An 18,620-nucleotide genomic window follows, 5' to 3' on the forward strand; every position below is an offset into this window, starting at 1 on the left:
CAGGTGTGTTAGAAATAAATGACCTTGTTCTTTTCCCAGAGCCTCCCAACCTGTCATGGTTTGATGCTGGCCCAGCCCCACACACCCACGAGAGTCACTTGCTTATCCTCCCCTGCCCCAGCTGGGCAGCGGAGAGGGAAAAAGAATTAACAAAGGGTTCATGAGTGAGACAAGGACTGGGAGAAAACACTTCAAGGGCGAAACAGGCTCAAGTTAAAGTTGCAAAGCTAATTTATTATGAATAGAATCAGAGGAGGATAATGAGAAGTAAAATAAACCCTTAAAACACCTTTTTCCCCCAGCCAATCCCTCCTTCCCACAGACAGAGCAGGCAGAAAGGGCAAAGGGTTTGGTCAGTTCATCACCAAGATTTCTTCTGCTGCTTCGGGAGAGGAGTCCTTCCCCTCTGAGATCATGAGGTCCCTCCCACTGGAGACAATTCTCTGTGGACTTCTCCAGCGTGGCTTCAAATCTCATGAGCAACAGTCCTGCCAAAACTATTGCAATGTGAGTCCCACCCACTGGCAAACAGTCTTTCCAAACCTACTGCGGCATGGGACAACCTTCCAGGGAGTGTAGTCCTCCAAGGACAGGCTGATCCAGCCTGGAAGCAAGGCCCTCTCTCTCAACTGGATCACAACCTCCTCCAGGCATCCACCTGCTCCAGCCCGGGCAGCTCCCCATGGGCTGTGGGTGGATCTCTGCACCCCCCATGGATCCCCATGGGCTGTGGGTGGATCTCTGCATCCCCCATGGATCCCCATGGGCTGTGGGTGGATCTCTGCATCCCCCATGGATCCCCATGGGCTGTGGGTGGATCTCTGCATCCCCCATGGATCCCCATGGGCTGTGGGTGGATCTCTGCATCCCCCATGGATCCCCATGGGCTGTGGGTGGATCTCTGCATCCCCCATGGATCCCCATGGGCTGTGGGTGGATCTCTGCATCCCCCATGGATCCCCATGGGCTGTGGGTGGATCTCTGCATCCCCATGGATCCCCATGGGCTGCAGGGCACAGCTGCTTCACCGTGGTCTCACCACAGGCTGCAGAGTGTTATAAATCTGTATTGTGATATTGACTTTTGCAAGTATTAAGATGAATATTATATGTTAAATACTTTTTGGCTATGTATGTACTTTTTTTCTTGCTAACAAGTTTTAAGCTTAAACGAATCTCATAGTACAAAGCAAGGAAACCCCAGAGGGCAAAGACAGTGGGGCCCAAGCTGTTATCAGTGGAAGAACAATGGAAACCAGGCTGTTATCAGCAGCCAGGACCAGGCAGGTGGCAGCAGAAGGATGTGAAGCCCAGCTGTCACCAGCGGCAGCAGGAAGGGGCCCAGATTGTTATCAGCACTGACCGCTTGCAAAGAAAGGAAATCCAATTCAAATAAAATGATGATCAGCAAAGATAAAAACCTTACAAAGCATGTTCTGAAGAGGGGGGTTCAGGGCGTAACCATGCAAAATGTTTCTTAGAAAAGTTTGAATATGCATTAAACCCATATGAATATGCATAGCAGGAGGGGATAAAAAGGATGTTCCCAAGATACCAGGTGTGTTCCTGGCACCAGGGCACCCAGCCGTTTTAACCCTTTGCTTTATTTCCTTTGTCTCTTAATTGTCTTTTTGTTTATATTAAATTTTTTATAATTTATCAAGTAAATCTCGTTTTTCACAAGAGGAATCTTGGCTCTGGTGCCTGGAGCACCTCCTGCTCCTCCTTCTCCACTGACCTTGGTGTTGTCATGTTGTCTCACTCACATGTTCTCACTCCTCCTCTTCTCTGATTAGAAGCACAACTTCGTGACTTTGTTTCGATTTTCTTCTCAAATATGTCATCACAGAGGCATTGCCAACCTCTCTCATTGGCCCAGCTTTTCAGAGCCATCAGGGATTGGCTCTGCTGGACATGGTGGAAGCTTCCAGCAGCTTCACACAGGGGCCGTCTTTGGACCCCCTGCTAACAAAAACCAGGCCGTGCAAAACCAATACACCACCCTATTTAATTCATCATCATAAGCCCTTGCCCAGCAAACAGTGCCACCAAATTCCCATGGCTGCCCATGTTCACGCTCTCTTTTCTGCTGTTTGTTGTTCAAGAGCACAGAAGTGGCACAGAATGGTGAACCTGTGTGCCTAGATGTGACAGCTTTGCTGGGCCATGGATACCTCCAGACTCCCAGAGTTCACAGAAGAGTGACTGGTGCTGCTCCATCTCTCTCAGCTACTCATTCCAGCAGATTCAGACTGATTATTCCCTGTTCTGGCTCGTGGAGTTACTTTCCTCTTCTTCCAAGCATGGCTCTTTACAACAAGCTAAGCAAGATTTTGAACAAAGCGGGCAGCCAGGGCACTTCTAGTCCAGGGATCTGCTGGAGTCAGTTCTTTACTAATGAGCAGTTGGTGTCATTCTCAGTGATGAAGGCTTGTGAAGTCCTGCTTTGGGCTTGCTGCTTGCCCTTTCTGTAGGATGAAACTCAGCAAGATGTTTAAGCTAAAGCATGTGAGTAATCTGGCAGGGGTGAATGATGAAGGCACGTGCTGAAGCCCTTTTCTGAATCACAGCTACAGCTGCATTTGAGACCCCCTTTAAAATTCACCTCTGGCTATGTTCCACTGCCTGGCTCATACAAAGTGGTCTCTTTTTCAGTACTTTGCGTTAAAAGCGATCCTTCTGTACTGCCAGCGGGAAAGTAAGACACAATACACACTCATCTCTATTTTGTAAAAAGTTATTTTTGATCCCAAAATGTGCAAACAGCAGCACACCTCGCTGGCATCAAGAACCAATTAATGTAAGTGATGAGTGAAAGGAAATCAAAATACAATCAGATCTAACAGACCTAGAGTCAGGAATGCAAATTACACAGTTGCAGTCTTCTGTAAGATTTGGTTTGTTCTCTTTCCATTGTAATCAAAAGTGAATTACAATTTTGAAAGGTTCTATCTCTCCCAGATAACTGAAAAAAGCTAATTAAAAACAAAAGTCACAGATGTAATCATTGCTTAATGTTGTAAGCATAACATGACCTAATGCTATTATGAGTTCTGAACAAATTTCAATTAGGACTCCAGCTGGTAAACAGATAAATGTGATAACGAGATTTTAATATAACTTGATAATTTGTTAGTAAAAACAATTTTTATTTCAGCCATTTTAAAGTATATAAAATGGGTTTACATTTAGATATGTTTTCCAGCGCAATTAGAGGACAAAAAAACTATTCAATCAGTAGTGTTTGAGAAGATCCTCCTCAGAGATGTGTTCTATTTTTATTAGTTAATCAATTTTGGAGTTTTTTGTTATATAGTCATCGTCACTTTGTAGCTTGCTAGTGATTTACACCATTACCAGATCAGAAGAGTAATAAAAGCACATACTTAGTACTCTGCATTGGGAGGAATCACTTCTACATTACACTGGCCTTTTGTTGCTTTGTTGTTTCTTGTCTTATTGAGCTTAAGGGAATGTAGAAAGTCATGGCTGTAATCTGGAGTCAATGGTACTTCAGAACACGTGGAAAAACTGAGGTGCAAAACCATAAGCTCTTTCCAGCAGGATAGGCATTGATGTAGTTCTGAGAACACAGCAACCACGAGTCTGACTGGATCCCTGTGATACTAAGGATGCTAGCATGGCTTTGCAGAGCCAGGACCCATTCCTTACTCTGCCTGACTCCCAATGAAAGGTCAAAAAAATACTCAATTTACTGTGTCTCAGTTTGCCTAAATAAAAAAAATACCCAGACAGTGACTTAAAGTGACCCCCTGGGAACCAGGAGTACACAACGAAACTACAGTCAATCTGTGGCTCTTTTTTTTTTTTGTTTTGAGAGGCAAAGGTGAAAAGCTGTGGCCCTGGAAGGATGGTCTCTCCTGCCAAGAAGGGCATTCCATGTCTCTTTGAAAACGGTGCTCAAGACCAGCATTTGGTTTCAAGGCAGGTGTGGAGTAGCTGCCTGGCAGAGTGGTGACAGTTTATCACCTAATTAGCACACAATTTCCCCCTCTCCTGATTTACAACAGGGATAAAATAAAGTCCATCACTGGAGGAGCATAGTGGCCTGACAGCATTGAGGGAGGAAATCCAATCCAAAATTAAGACACTGAAGGAAGGTGCAATGCAAGGCTCTCTGTGCTTTTAACCAGTCTTAACTTTGTCCTCATGGGACCACCCCTAATGTGGGAGCCCTCAGCATGCACTGCCTGGCCTCTGTGCTGAGGGGACTCCCCTGCCATGTCGATGACAATGATGCACATCATGTGGACACCTATATTTCATTTGCCTTCATTTGCATGCAGCAGCCTTCCTGAGTTCAGAGTTATATGATGGCAGAGACAACAGAAGCTGTCACTACCCTGAAATCCTTGCTATCCTTCTGTGACCTGACTTTTTTCCCCTTCCTCCTTCAATTTATCTCTTTTATATATTTATACCCTGTAAGGTTACTTTTACTCTTGAAAGAGCAAAGGGTTAAGCTTTCTTCTTTTTAAACAAGAAGAAACATTGAAGTAAATCAGTTTTCCGAAAGCAATGACAATAGCATAGACCAAAAAGAGAACAAAATCTAGTATGAAAACACACTTTTCTTAGTTAAAAGTGCAATCATTCTTGGGACTGAAAGCTCTCCTGACTAGCTGTTGCGTCTTCTCCATTATTTACTCATATCACAATAGCAACTGGGGGTTTGAAATAAAATAAAAGATTGCATGTGCTAAACCCTGTAAGATGCAGTTGGAGCTCTCAGTCTAAATAAGTAACAGCACCTTCTGGTAAGTGGAATGTCACTGTGTTCATGCAAGAGACAAAAGTGTAGAGAAACAAAGTGACTCAGTTACACAGCAGTGGCAGCTGCAGTTTGTGGTGAGGTCAGTACTGAAATGATGCTCTTGGAGCATTTGTACAGCTGTGAGTTCAGACTTCCTGATGGGAATTTATGTGAACCTCCCAAGACCTGCGTTATCACTCTGATCCCCGAGGGACTATTAGGGGGATTAGTGAGATGCTGTTTTCTAACTTGGCATTTCTAAAATGTAAGTGCTTACCTTTGAGGCAGTTACGTGGAATTCAACTCTGTTTATGGAGAGCCAGTCAATGCTGTCCATAATACCTGGGGCATGATTCATCTGACCTAAATGTGAGTGTCTGCTTTGGAATAAACTGACTGATGCCTTATGGCTGTATTGACCAGATCCCCAGCGAGTGTAACAGGAATGCAGCCAACAGAGACAACCTAATTTAAAGAGATGAATAACACCCCATTTCAGTCTATGCCCAGTGATGCCTTTGCAAAAGCTCTTCTGTCTTGACAAATGCTGATGTGTTGCTGAAGCTGACACCCATGGTGCTGAGATCCTAAGCAGATGCAGGAATCTGAATAGACTGTAATAAAGTTAGTTAATGGGAGACACATTTTGCCAGAGCCAACACAAAATTGGCAAAACAATTTTTAAACTGATGCAATCTGCATCACAGAAGCCATTTTGTGTGTAGTGTAGGTGGGTTTTTTATTGTCTGTATCTGCAAGTGGGCTTAGACCATGCTCTAGCAAAGCAAGCTGTCCAGACACCAGAAGAAATTTAAGAGAGCTTGAGGGTGAGTGATAAATGGAAGATACTTGTCATTTTGACCATCTGGCCTGTCTGTGCCAAAGTTGCACAGTTTCAGGTAGAATAAGGTCCATCTCTGCTGAGCGTCAATGTGGCTCCAGTGTTTTGAATGCCTGGAGGAAACCTTTCAACCAGCCATGATACTGCCCTCAGCTGCATGACATCCCTCAGAAAAAGACACAGCTCAGTGGCCTCAGCCATGGGAGAGGGATCTGGTCTGGCACTGCCCAGAGCAAAGGCCAGTCAGGTCAGTCACAGAGGTCTCACAGAGCAAGGTGGCTCCAGCACGGCTGTCCCAGCAGTAATTTCAACAGGATCCTGTAGAGGTTTCCTTCTTCAGCTCTGAGTTTACTTCTTTTAGTGCTTATCCTCACCTTTCTTTTCTGCTGAGGCCTATTGAGGTTCATTCATATGAAGTGTATCAGACATTCTGGTGCCAGGTCATTTCTTATGCCCACTTTTCCACTTTGCTCTCCACACAGGATTTCACTGATTGCTATCCAGATCAGATATTGCATATCAGATAAAATATAACCAGCAATTCCTTCCTTCAGGAACTCTCTATCTAATCCCTACTGCTTTGTTTATGATCAGCATCCCAACCTATTGCCTGTCTCCTTTTATCCTAATCTCATTCCCTCCTTCATGCTCCTTCTCCACTCAGAGGACATATTTTATTTTCTAAGATATAGGCCTAGTTTTGTTTTAATTTATCAAAATCCATTGTTTTCAACCCTGCAGATGCTAAATGCAGTGCTTGAAGTCAGACTTTGATGGTGCCAGACCCTTCCTAATCCCTTCCTTCAGCTCCTTTCACACTGTACTAACTGTAATGACCTCTTCCAAACCGGCACTCCACCCTCAGCTCTCTTTAACACTATCAGCAATATCTTCCATGACCCAATTCTCTCATACCTTTTTCCCATCTGTAACTCTTCTCCATATTTCTCACTTGTTCTCCAAAGTGTCAATTCCATTCTAGAAATGAAATATTTGTGGCTCTTCTCCTGCCTTATTCAGTTACCATAAAGGTACAGCAACAATTCTATTTCAGTAGACTAGAATATACAGAATATATGTAAGAATATATTGTATATTATTTTCTAGAATATATAACTCAGCTGCAACAGTGGTATTTGACCTCAGAAACACTGCTGTGCATTGAATATTCTAGAATTTGTATTTTATTTTATGTGCTTCTTCAAACATTTTTATGCCTCATAAGCCCCCTGAGTACCTGTGTAACTACTCAACGACCACAAATCACAAAGAGGAAAACTCAGCAAAACTCCCTTATTCATTGCAGCCATCCTACTACAAATTTGCCTCCTTAGTTCAATATTTATTATAGAGTTTTTGCCTATCTTCTGGTTTCTGAAAACCTTAATTAACTGGACCTCCTTTAAACACTGTTTTATTGGCAGGATATTCAGACAGCCCTGAAAACACCATATTAATTGATATTGTTGAAAATCTGGCTTTTTAGTGGTCAGCAGCCCTTCCTCCAATTCATCCTTCCAATCTCCCAACAAGGTCATTTTTAAGCTCTGGCAAATGGTATAGATTTTTTAGTATTTCTATAGTTAAATTGCTCTGACATCAACTGATTCTCACATCAAATGTGAACATATGCAATTATTACCATCCCTCCTTTATCAAGGAGGAAAGAAAGTGCAGCATTCCCTGAGCACTGAGCATGCCCTTCAGGTTAGTCTCCCCAGGCTCTCTGTACAGAGACAAGCTCCTCCAAAGGGCAACTGTAAAAAAGCCTGCTGAGATGAGAATACTAAGATGAGTCAGATAATTCAGCTGGCTAAATTAGACTCTTCAAATGAGTCAGTGGTAGCACTCCTAATGTCTTCAGAGGATGTATATTCCAGCAATTAGACACAATGTGTAACTGGAGTTCTATATAATTAGCTATACAAATTGCAGCAATATACAATAGGTTGCTATGTCTTAAATAAGCAATGAATAAGTACAGTGTGACTAGAGCTCAAGGTTATTCTTGTCTTCAATTACCTCCTACAAGAAGCCTGCAGGGCTTTGATTTCCAAAGGGAGATGAAGTTTGTCTTTGTTAAGCCTATTATAACCAGATGACAGTTCTTTAGGCCTGGCTTAGTATTCAACTTAGGCACTTTTCTGTCTGCCTTACATATTCCTTGCTTATTGAGTCTCATTTTTGCAGTGACATTTCTGTTTCTCTCCCTTCACCTCATTTCTATTCTTCTCTAAAATCTTACAAAGCTATGATTGACAGGGAACTCCAGAGGCCAAAGCAGGGTGGCATCAGTGTTGGATCAGGTTCCTTGAGGCCTTTGTGCTGCCTTGCTTTGAATATCTCCAAGGATGAAGGCTGCACAGCCTCTCTGGGTCTCTGATGTCATGTTTGTCCACCCTCCCTGTGAAGAACTTTTCCCTTACAGCTAATTGGTATTTCTCGTTTCCATTTGCTGTACCCTGTGTCTTCCAGCCCTTAATCTGGATTCATCTCTTTTTAAACTCTCTTTGGTAGTTGAAAATACTAACATTATTCCCCTTAGCCTTTTTTCTTGGCAACTAAACAAGCTTGGCTTCTGAAGCCTCATCTTGTCCATCATATGCTTTATTCCCTAACCATCCAAGTGAAGAGTTTGCTTTAGCTCATTGATGACTTTTTTATTCTGTGAAGTCCAAACTGAACTCAGTAGTCTGGATGTGTTCTCTTCACGCACAGAAAGCAGAGGGGGGAAACCCCCTTGCTCAGACACTCAGCTGTTTTTGCCAACGCAGCCCTTTGTGCAGTTGACATTTCTCATTATAAAACTGGTTGGTAAAACTCATGTTCAACTCCTTGTCCCTCAGCACCCCAGGTCTGTTCTGCAAGGATAATTCCTAGTCAGGCACTCCTCAGCCTGAGCTGTTGCCTTTAATTATTCCAACCCACATGCAGATCTTTGTTTCCAGGAACAATTTCCAAACCTTGATCTTCACAGGTTCTAAGACTGCATGTCAGATCCATCACTAATGGCTGTTGGCACAGTATTGCTAAAGCAAATGGAACAAGTAACATTTATATAGCAAAAGATTTTGATCTTGCATTCTTTTTAATTCTGATATTTTTTCTCTGAATATCCTCCTTAATGGTATAAACATCCAATCTTCATTTATATTCTTTATTTGCTTTTAGCTTCAATATTAACTTGTGGTAATGATTTAATTTTGACTGGTTTTTAATCTGAGATGCTTGATTCAGCTTGCTCCTTTCTTTAACAGGATCTTTATTTCACACTGCATGTTGTAAATATGCTGATAAATGTGTTAATTGAAATGACTGTCAGATATACTGAAAATTAATCCTTGCAGGAGTCCTACCCAGAGAGTGTATTCATAGCTAATTCTAAAGCATAGATCTGTACAAGTTAGACTGTTTTTTGTACTATAAAGAAACAGCAATGAGTAATTTGCTGTGAAGCACAAAGACACATGTGGATAGGGTGCACACACCAGTGCATGCACTCAAGGAAATGGTTTAGGTAGATTCATTATAATGGTGGACAGCATGGGCAGTTTTGTCAGTCAGCTGAGCTCTAATCAATCTGTCTGATGCCCTTCACAATATCATTTCATTAGAGGCCCAAAATAATCATTCGCTCATCTGCTCTTTAGCTGCTGGGTTTGATTTGTGTTCTTTTATTGTGGGAATTAATGTGTATCCCATAGGAGTATTTCTCATTTATTGTTTATGTGCTAAGAATATGTATTGCCTTTATTTTACAGACATTAGAGGGTGAAATCCAGTGGGGGATTTCTACAGAGTATGGTATGTAAAACAGTTAAGTTCTTGTAAAGTTGAAATGGCTCGAATATTCACTGAGTTATCAACCATCTTCCCCACATGAACCAGGTTAATTAACATCCTGCAGAAGCCCTTAGGCATTTTTATTGCAATTCTTCAGGCTGTATTCCACCTTTATTTAGACCTCAGTTTTCAAGAAGCTTAAACATAATTTGAATGAAGAAGTGGATAGTGCAAAAATCTGCCTTCCATTTTCAACAGTCTGTGTCCATCTAGACACAGTGGGAGTAGAGATATAATCAGAGGGGTGAAAGTTCCCTCTGATACTGAGGAGAGCATGGAAAAAGCAGTGTACAGTAAGGAACAATGAAATCCTTGGGCCGCTGTGACCAATACTCCCGTTTCCATGTGGTTTCCTGTCCTTAATCAACTACCTTTTTCTTCCCCCTAATACTTCCATAATGTCATTATAGAATCTTATACACCTTGATAATGATGTTTACATTTCCCTGTATTTACATGCTGCATTTATTCACATCCAGTATTTATTTGTTTTCATGTTAATAGCTGTCATTATTCAAACAACACATTTCAGCTGCCTTGCTGAGACACCGGCGTATCTCCATAAGGGATGTGGGTGTTTTGCATGCCAGACTGACTGAAGCTCTGTTTAACCTCTGTTCAGGATCCTCCACAGGCTGCTCACTGTGTCTCAGATCAGAAAAGCTGTCTGAGGAGCTTATCTTAGGTTCTTTGTGGCTGAGTGGAAGTAAATTACCTTTCTCCATTCCTTTCTCCAGGTCAAAAACTGGGCCACAAAGCCCATGTTGTGTGAGGGAGCATGGCTGACCAAGAAGGAAGAGGAAGAAGCATCTGCAGCTGAATTTTGTCTCTTCTGGCTAGAACTCTTGTGAAAATGAAGCGAGTCTGAGACCAAGACTTTCATCTGCCTGAGAGAGGTACCACAGTTCTTATTCTCTAGGGATGTTTTTCCACCAGTGTGATCTAAAATCTTCATGGGACTATACTCTGCTGAAGATGGGCCACTGTGCAAAAAAACAAATGTATGATATCTGAATCCAGAAGGATCCTGTTTTTTTAGCCTATTTAATGGGGCTGTGGCTGAACAGTACTGGATTCTTTTATTTATTTCCACTGTCTGTGGCTGTATTTCATGTAATGACCTTTCTGGGTGAAAAATACATGCTGTTTCTGAAACAGGCACTTCTGCTGATTGCAAGGTGGTTCCTCATCAGCTAAAACTAGGTATTCTCCCTACCACTGAATTATCACAGAGTAGTATTATCACAGAAGACGCAAGAACATAATTTGTACCATCTTTGGTGGAAAAATGCCTAGGATTGTGTTTCCACCTCCTCGGTCAGTTGTGTGATCCCAAGCTCCCCTGCAGGAGTGCATTCCTCTTGCTCTCCACTCTCAGCTTTACTTAATGTAGTTTGAGTTCTCCCAATAGACTGATCTCAGAGGTTTTCAGTGTCCCTCTGTCCACCTCAGCATTGCACCTGAGCAACTTAGCTCTCCACAATGAAACCACAACACAACTTAGCTACTGACAAGGACAGGTAGCAGTCCCAGTGCTCAGCTCTAACATGGGTCTCACACTGTGTCTTAGGTATTTTTATTCTCTGGTAGTTTTTACTGTCTGAAGACTTAGTAGGAGCTATGACACTCTCTCCAGCATTTTTTTTCTCCTCTAGTAAGTTAGTTTCCCTCGGTAATGTTCGGAGTCCTTCTCTGCCCATCCCAGTTTGAACTCAGTATTCCTGAATGCGGTTGCACACTGCATCCCACATGAATTTCAACAGAGCCGGATATTAATACTTCAGTATCTCTCCTGATATAACCAGTCATCTACTACTGTCTCTCCTGTCACTTAAATGTCAGAAAAAAAATGTGTTTGTGTGAGCAGGTCACCCAAGTCATTTTAGATTATACAATGAGATGGTATCCAGCAGATCATAAAGGGTTTTACTAATCTTGGAAATGCTGAACATAACTTATTTGTCTGACATGTTGCTCACAAAAGAATTTAAAACTGAATTTCAGACTTCTGCTATTTACATCACCTAACTTTTCTTCCCAGACATTTTCTGTGAGTTGTGAGGAAATTCTCTCACTTCTACCTCCTTCCAACTTCTCTGCAGTGGTAACACAAGTTGTCATTTTATTTATACCTACAGAGATTTCTTGTTTTATAAGGGCATTGAGGTTGTCTTCTACCCAACTTCAAGGTCATCTGATGACTTTAAGATGTCTGGTTGTGAAACAATGGTACAGCAGGACGAAGGAAATGATCATTGCCCTGTACTCAGCACTGGTGAGGCTGCACCTTGAATATGTGTCCAATTTTGGACCCTTGCTGCAAGAAATACACTGAGTGAGGAGTGAGTCCAGAGAAGGGCTAAGAAGGGATCTGGAGCACAGGTCTGATGAGGAGCAGCTGAGGGAGCTGGGGGTGTTGAACTGGGGGGAGAAGAGGCTCAGGAGAGATCTTACTTCTCTCTACAACTCCCTGAGACAAGGTTGTGGAAAGATGAGGGTCAGCCTCTTCTGCCAGGTAACAAGGGGCAGGAGATGAGGAAATGGTATATTGCACCAGAGAAAATTTAGTTTGGATATTTGGAAAAAATCTCTCCACAGAAAATGTTACGAAGCACTGAAACAGACTGCCCATGGAAGTGTTGGTATCACCATCCCTGAAGGTGTTAAAAAGATGTAAACGTGGCCCTTAGGGACATGGTTAAGTGGTGGAGTTGGCAGTGGTGGATGAACATCTTTTCCAACCAAAATTATTCTGTGATTCTATGATATAAGAGAAATTATTAAAATTCTGTAGCAAATGAAGTTATATTACCCTAAGAATAACCTAAGGATCTGATATTCACACTCATAAGTGCTGTATCCAGCTCTGGAGCTCTCAGCAGAGGAAGAACATTGACCTCTTGGAGCAAGTCCAGAGAAGGCCACCAAAATGGTTATAGGGATGGAGCACCTCTCCTATGAAGAAAAGCTGAGACAATTGGGATTGCTCAGCCTGAAGAAGGCTTTGTGTTGATCTAATTGCAGTCTTTCAGTATCTGAAGAGAACTTACAGGAAAGATGGAGAGAAACTTTTTACAAGGACACACAGAGACAGCACAAGGAGGAATGGCTTCAAAGTGAAATAGAATAAATTTAGATATTAGAAAAACATTCTTTACTGTGAGACACTGGAAGATGTTTCTCAGAGAAGCTGTGGATGCCCCATCCCTGGGATTGTTCAAGGCCAGGATGATGAGCAATCTGATCTACTGGAAGGCGTCCCTCCCTGTGGCAGAGGGGATGGGAATGAGATGATCTTTAAGGTCCCTTTCAACCCATACTATTCTCTGATTTTGTGTTAGATGTTGCAGATTTGGGGTGTAGCATCCTGGGCTAAGTAGGATTATTACCTGGTTATTGAACTGATACCATGTGAAGTTTTGGTTATCACACTGATACCAGATTGTTACTGGTTCTTTGTTCTTTGGTCTGAGTCCCTCTCATCTTTTGCTCAGTCTGCTGTTTATATACAACATTGAAAACATATTAAGAAATACTTGAGCATTTATCAAATGATTTAAAACAACCTACAGATAAACCAGGTGATATAATATATAATCTCAGGAAGCAAAGCAAGGTTTATACAAACCCTGCAAGGTAGCCCAGTTGCAAGAGGCAATGAGGGCCTTTAATATTTCTGCTTCAAACAAATTTTTGAGTTTTGCCCCAGATGGATTTTTGAAGTCCATGCAACTACATTCACATCAAGCTGGAAATGATAAAATTATTTTTTCGCTTATTCAAATGTTGATATAAAATTTCCAGTCAATGTTTTTCCGTAGTAGAACTACATTTGTGCAGCTCCCACAAAAGTGAAACTGAAAAGGTAACAAGGGAAGTTACCATATTATGTCTTTTTATTTCTTTCTTTTTTAAATTTCAGACTATAAGATTTATTCTTTAGTAATATTTATTTAGGCTTTGTTGGTAAAAGGAAGCTGAATTTTTCAGAGCTCATTTCTCACTACTGAGTCAAGAATATCCAAATATAAATACAGGCTTTTAAATTTTATCTAAAAGGATTATAGTGGAAGCCATTAAAGCATTAGGCTCTTTTGAACATGTGACCTCTACACAAGGGATTAAAAACAGTTGTTCCTTTCTGAAAACTTTGTTTGTACCTGCATACTACAGGAGATCTGGCTTCTCTACTCTTCAGTGGTTTCTTGTTCTTTATCCAGAGATGGGATCCTGTTACTGAGGCTGAGATCTGCAAACTCCTGAGAATCGATCTGAGAGTATAAAACATATTAAATAATTGCATGCCAGAAGGCAAACTGCAAGAATGACTTTCAAATAGAATTCTTGTACAAAATCTATGATGCTGCTGAAATCCTTTTTTGGAGGAATAGCAAGGGTTATGTGGTACTGATTGAAATCTGGTGGGAGAGGAAAGGATTATGGCATGCAGTGAACAACAGCAGGGAGACAGCCATACCAGAAGTTCATATGCAGTGTGTGAAACCAGTAGTTTACAACACACTTTCATTCCTTTTCTCTATCAACAAAGCTGTTTGGAAGGTTTGCTTAGTTCACTGGTTCTGCTGCACACAAGTCACTGAATTATTCTTACATATAAGATGATGTTGTGTTATGTATGTGTATCTTTGCTGTGTCTCCAGTGCAGTGCAGCAGGATACCTTGGCTGTAGTCAGCAGTGCCAGGCAGCATCCCTTTACATCATCATATCCATGGCTCTGTTATTGCCACGGAGATCTCTGCACATTTTGCCTTTTTTGTCAGCCCATCCTTATGCATCAAGTGACAGGAGAGCAAACCCCTTTGAATATGTGTTTGCGTGTGTCTGTGTCAAAAATTGGCTGCGGGGGAGCCTTCAGAATGTAAAGGAGTTTTGTTAATTGCCTAAGGCATTGGAGGGGCATCCCAGTTTGATAAGTCTCCTAGAGAGGGTTTTCAGTGAAAAGAACTGGAATGCAGGTTTGTTTGATTCCCAGTGGCACAGAGGAGGAGAATGGATTATATTTCCTGTCTTTCCTTCTGAGTACAGTACTTGCATGGTGCACAAGATGAGATATTGATGGTCTAAGGGCATGGCACTCCCAAGACCATGTTTTTGAAAACCTTATCAGTGCTCTTTCTTGGATGAATAACTGAACAACAGAAATTATCACCTAGATATGAACTGGGAGGATAAAATGGTAAATCACCAACTTGAGACATTAATTTTGAAATAGATGCATGAAGAAGGGTAGTCTGAACTGCATAGACTGCCACATTCTCAGCTATTATAGGCAATTTTAATTAGGAGGACAAACTGGAAGTAGAGATCTTGAATGTGGTTCTGTGTATTTACAAGCATGCACTAAGCCTGTTATCCCTGATCATGGGAGCAATCAAACATGCTTTCCAGTCCCACCTCAGCACCCCAGACCACACCCCTTTCCCATAATAAATAGTCACTAAACACACCAACTCAGAGAACTGAAAATTTGTGTTAGGTGGTGGATATGTATCCTCCCTCCCTCCCTTTCCCTCCCTTTCCCTCCCTTTCCCTCCCTTTCCCTCCCTTTCCCTCCCTTTCCCTCCCTCCCTCCCTCCCTCCCTCCCTCCCTCCCTCCCTCCCTCCCTCCCTCCCTCCCTCCCTCCCTCCCTCCCTCCCTCCCTCCCTCCCTCCCTCCCTCCCTCCCTCCCTCCCTCCCTCCCCGTGCAGCCATCCCCTCTTTAATGAATTATTTTTCCACTGCAATTACAACCCGAGGCGCTGACCCTTGGGTAGTTCCAGGGAAGGGGCCACTTCTATGAGAAGCCAAATGGGATGAGTTGTGCACTTGTTCAGCTATTAGAAGACTTGGGATTGGTTCCCAGAACTTTCCCAAACTCTACTTGTTAGTCTGTATAGACATGTCTGGTGTGACTCTTCAAGGACTCTTCAAGAGTTGGTTGCCTCTGTACCTCTGAGGTTTGGGAGCTCTGTCCACTTCCTATGGAGTAAAAGGGAGTGACAGTGGTTTTCCCAGAGCTATTGCAATATGGCAACAAGATAAAACAGAGACATGAAAAGACTGTGAGGAGTTCTCTCTATTTGGTCTATTTGGTTGGGAGGGAGAGAGTAGGCAGAATAGATGAGCAGGCTTAAACAGCAAACACCATTTCCCTGGAAATGAATATTCTGTCTCTGTGTACAGACATATCATGGCATCTCTTATCATGACTTCTTCTGCCACACATATTGTAACAATACCTGACCACTTCTTTCCTATCAAAAGATGACCTTTGAAGAGTAAAAAGTATGAGGAATGCAAGAGAAGAAAAAAATCAGAGGGAGGTTTGGGCTAGCAGGATAAAAATTACCCATATTACACATATTATAATCCTCTCTAGTCCTGGTGATAGGATCTGTGAAGTGATTTAGCCAGGCACTGCTCTGCTTGCTGCCATGGAGCTACTGTAGCTGAGACCACCTGGGGCCTGGCCTTTTGCTCCCAGCATCTGCTGGTGTGACACAGACTGACAGCGAGGACAAAAAGAGCACTCAGGCAAACGTTCAACACCTTGCTCCATTCTCTCTGGCACGGATGTCCTGGTAAATTCATGAGGAGTTTTACTGAAGTCACTAGGAGGAATGTCACAGGTGTTCATAGAACTGTTTAAGACACTGAGCCTTGATTGCTAGTTGATTTAATAGTAAGTCCAGTGTAACTGGGTGTAATTGAGACCTGGCCTTCTGGATCTCTGTCTCTGAAAGCAATCAGCATCGTTTTTAGCAGTTTGTTTTTTGTCAGGAGTCACAGGAACATAAGGAGGAACAGAGTGTGCCAACCCTGTTGCTCCCATGCATCTGTCTCCAGCAGTGACCCAGGGCAGATGCCCAGGGAGGAGAAATGCAACACCAAACAAATAACGGGGTTTTCCTTCACCAGGACACTCAGAGCTTCCATGTGATCTAGAGTATAAATACAGATTTGTTTTTCATTATTCCATTTGCGTACCTCCATAGGGAATTTCCAACTAAAGACCATATTTTTTTTATCAGTCAAGAGGTTAGGCTGACAAGAGAGGCAAGTCTGGCAGGCCTGTTCTCCCTGCTTACTGGCCTAAAACTCCCTGTGGTATTTGCCACTTTGCCATCAGTGCTCTTTCAGCTCTTTTTATTTTTTCCCCTTACGCAGCACTAATTACTGTTTCACCAAACAAAAATGAATCTCAGAGATCTCAATCTGGAGGGCTGCATTTCACATTGAGAGAACTGAACTCACATGGTGCCAGAGTAAAGATGAATTCTTTTTCTAGTGACTAATTATATTTCCTAGTGTATATTACAAGCCAACCCTCTTAGACTAAGCCTTGAACTATTCCTAGTCATGCCCAATAAGGGGATCCCCAGCTCTTGCAGGCCTCCTGACCTAAGAGGTCATTAATTAATGTCCACATTTCTGCATGTGTATAAATATGCTTAAAATCTAGTCATTGTGTAACTAAAATCCAGTGGTTCTCACCAGCATCTATTTCCACTTTATACTAAATGGAAAAATATACAGTACAGAGACATTCTAAACATACTGTATTGTTAGATTTAATAATTAATTAGGTTTAATCCTTTACAATTTGTCAAGGATGGGATTTTTTCCACCATGTACTTATTTCTTAATAGTTTTGCTACATAACATCGTAGGCATTGCTGATGTGAGTATTTTGAGTACAGGAAGTTCATGTTGTTTTATGAAAACTAGTTTTCTGGAAACAATAGATACTATTCTTCGGCTTGGACTATCACCAGTAATTATCTCCTGGCTGCTATGCAAATATCTCATGTCCTAATTTCCACACTTGTTCATTTAACACATAAGCTCATTACAGCTGAGGTGTTTTTTTAAAGGCGCTGCAAATATCTCAAAGCAAGTTGCTCAAAAGCTTTATAAATGAGAAGTTTTCTTCACTGGCAAATTCGGCTTTCTCTTGCAGACATGGTCTGAAATCCACAGCTATTTTTTCTGTAGCCTGTTCAGAATGGACTCCCCAGCCAGGCACAAGGCCAAATTTTGATCCATGTCTGTGTTGGTTTCAATTGAATAACTTCAGATTTCATCTGGTTCCCTGGCAAACTGAGCTTGTCCTTTCACTCAAGTATCTGCCCAGTTCTCTTTGCTACAAAATCTGAAAATCTGAAAGAATGGCACATGTCCCCTCTCTCTCTCTCTCCAGTCCCAGTGGAGCACAAAGGGGCACTCAAACTTCATCACACGATGAAGTCTGTGTTCCTAGAGTCTTGTGAAGAGTACAGAACACACGCACACACGGAGCTGTGTGGGGACTGTAGTGGCTTGGTACGATACCCAAGGGCTGACCCCAGTCAGTCCCATAAAGTTAGCAGTCTATTCATAAAGTCTGTTTTGTGGACCACCTTTCTAGCCAAGCCTTGCGCCCATTTACAGCCCTAATGAGGCTTCACACCAGTGGCCAAAGCCAAAACTTGGGCTTCAGCAATGCTGCCTGCAATACAGCTTTGAGCAAAGCATGATCAGTTTTTGAGGAAAGCTGATAATGCTCTAGCTGAATCTTTTCAGTGTTTGGAGCAGGACCTCGCTGTCCATGCAAAGAGATTAGTAGAGTTGTTTGGCATAACACAGTGCACAGCTGACAGCTTTTCTAAAGACAAAGAAAGACTCAGTAAGCAAAAGAGAAAGAAAAAGTAGTTCACACATTCTTATCTCATTCTTTTCTCCTTCCCAACCCCTCCTTCTGCTTAAAATACCGAAACACAGAGTCATGATGAGGGCAGCATCCCCATTGCATTGCAGGGCTGTGCACTCAAGTGTATCCGACCATTTGTCTGAGCTGCTGAGGCCATAATAGGGACAAGAATGTGGGGGGAGGAAACTAGCCCGAAGGCTCCTCCAAAAACCCTCCTCCAGTCACTACTGACAGGCAAACCTGCCTTTTTGCTTATCCTGCATTCCCTCTCTGGATCAAAGAGTGAAGAAATGTCAGCCAGAGGCCCCAGAAAAAAATCAGTTGTTGCCTCCTTGCCGGTTCTTCTTTTTCAGGAATGGCAAAGGTCTTTCACAGAGACTTCTTCATAGCAATGTACATCCCAGACCCTGAGTTAGGACAAGGTGGAAGATAAATGGGAAGTAAATTGTGTTTTCAAGGGTTTGTAACAGCC

The 18,620-nt window shown here is 42.3% G+C and overlaps 1 long non-coding RNA gene across 1 annotated transcript in view; it reads left to right on the plus strand.

The window, feature by feature from the left end:
* LOC131575632 (uncharacterized) overlaps positions 1–10,578 on the plus strand; it is a 33,999-nt gene extending 23,421 nt beyond the window's left edge. Inside the window, exons 2-3 of the long non-coding RNA XR_009276823.1 lie at positions 9,376–9,418; positions 10,195–10,578. This is a non-coding gene — a long non-coding RNA (uncharacterized LOC131575632). The remainder of the gene's footprint in view (positions 1–9,375; positions 9,419–10,194) is intronic.
* The last annotated feature ends 8,042 nt before the right edge of the window (positions 10,579–18,620 follow it).

This window comes from Poecile atricapillus, chromosome 2, assembly GCF_030490865.1.
Source record: "Poecile atricapillus isolate bPoeAtr1 chromosome 2, bPoeAtr1.hap1, whole genome shotgun sequence".
Classification (NCBI taxonomy): Eukaryota; Metazoa; Chordata; class Aves; order Passeriformes; family Paridae; genus Poecile; species Poecile atricapillus.